Below are 2,007 nucleotides of genomic sequence, written 5' to 3' on the forward strand. Positions count from 1 at the left end.
ATTGTCAAATACTGATGCCAACTGCGTCTAGACGAGGAACTATTTGCTACTGTTTTTATTCATTTTCTGTCTTCATCCTCTGTAAAGAATGGATTTTAAGTCATTCTCTCGGATGTGAAGGATGCCAACAGTAAGTGAAGGTGTCTATTCATCGACAAAGACCCACCACCGGCCACTTAAAATATTTTGTTAATAGAGTAACTATGTGCTTCAATGTTAAAAATAGTTCACCTGCACCTCATTAATTCAAATCAATCTCCTTCTGTTCACTTGCGTTATGTAAGCAGTGGGTAGGGAGAAGGGCGCTAACATTTCCAGAGGCAGGCAGTTGGCTAAGAGTGCTCATGAGCACCACCTTGTTTCATTCTTGTAGCACCAGTGTCTGTGGGCTCCCTGTTTGGGACGCTGCCACGTAGCCCTGAGGGGTATGGAGCTACCATGCTCTGCTGGGAACTCACATCCTAGGCCATGACCCCACCACATGTCACAATCTGGCCCCCTGTAGTCACAGATTGCCTTGGAGGACATGGTCCCCCAGCTGAGCCAATGAGCTCCTTCCCTGGGAGCTTTGGACTTGGGACTACAGAGACCACCAGGGATGTCTCTCTCTCATGACTGGAGCTGTGATTTGAACTTGGGGGTTAACGGCGGTCATACAGGGCTCAATCCCATGACTCCAAGATAACGGCCTGAGCAGAAATCAGGAGTCGGATGCCCAACTGACTGAGCCACCCACGCGCCCCAAGAATAAGAGGGCATTTGACAAAATGCAGAGAGGAATGAAACAGTTGTCGATGCCCAAGTCCTGGTTTCCTTTACTCCTGGGCCCCCGCTACATCCCTGCCTGGCTAGTGGCTTAATCGGTATCTCCTCCTTGAAATCCGTAAGCAGATTTACTCCCTTTCATGCTTAGGTGAGTTCCAGTTAGGTTTCTGTCACTTGCCACCATGAGTCCTAATAGACAGGCACCATCATCACCATCTCACAAATGAAGAAATGAGGCTTGGGATGCATGCCCAAGGCCATGCTGCAAGAGAGTTTCCGAACCAGAATCTGACCCCTGGATGTCTATTTTCAACGTACCTTTGGGTATGTGCAACAGAAGGAACAGGTCTCCATGACTGACATTATGGGTCGTTCTGGTTGGAGGGTGGGGTATCCCCGGAATCAAGGATATAAAGGCATCTGCAGGGATGGGCAGGCTCAGCTCTCCTCCATCCTTTCCCATCAAGTCCCCCCAACCCCAACCAGCCCCCAAAGCCCTCTCCAAGATGGCTGCCATTGGGTGGCCTTTGGGGTCTGGCAGAAGTTGGTTCTTCTCTTAGCTCCACCACCCAGCTATGTGGTCAGGGGTAAACTCTCTATGATGTTCCCTCAAAATTCGTATGTTGAAGTCCTAACCCCTAGTATCTCATAATTGACCCTACAGGAGATGAGGTCTTTACAGAGGTAGTTATGTTAAAATAAGGTCATTAAGGGGAGGCCCTCATCTAGTAGGACTGGTGTCCTGAAATACACACAGAGGGAAGACCCAGTGAAGACAAAGGGAGAACACAGCTATCTACAATCCAAGGAGAGAGGCCTGGAACAGATTTAGCCCTCAGGGTCCTCAGAAGGAACCAACCCTGATGGCACCTTGACCTTGGACTCTGGCCTCCAGACCTGTGAGAAAATAAAAGTCTACAGGTAAAGCTCTAGCGTGTGGCACTTCGATACAGCAGCCCTAGAGAACTAATAGACTTTTCGAGATTCATCCTTCCCACCTATGGAATCACTAAGACAATACCTGTGGCCCTGTGTTGCTGGGGGGTGGTGGTGGGGGTGGTGGTGGTAAGAATTATAAAGTGGACATCAGCAGCATCAGCATGCCTTCAGTGGTGGCTACTTATGTTCTAAGGATGATGCTGCCCCAGGAGCAGCAGAAGTTTCTCTGCAAGGAATCCCATTATTTCCTTGACAACAATGTTCAAAGGAGTTGACACGTTTCCATCTTTCCTGAAAAGACTG

This window comes from Callorhinus ursinus, unplaced genomic scaffold, assembly GCF_003265705.2.
Source record: "Callorhinus ursinus isolate GAN/ISIS: 27379988/994484 unplaced genomic scaffold, GSC_fseal_2.0 scaffold8, whole genome shotgun sequence".
Classification (NCBI taxonomy): domain Eukaryota; kingdom Metazoa; phylum Chordata; class Mammalia; order Carnivora; family Otariidae; genus Callorhinus; species Callorhinus ursinus.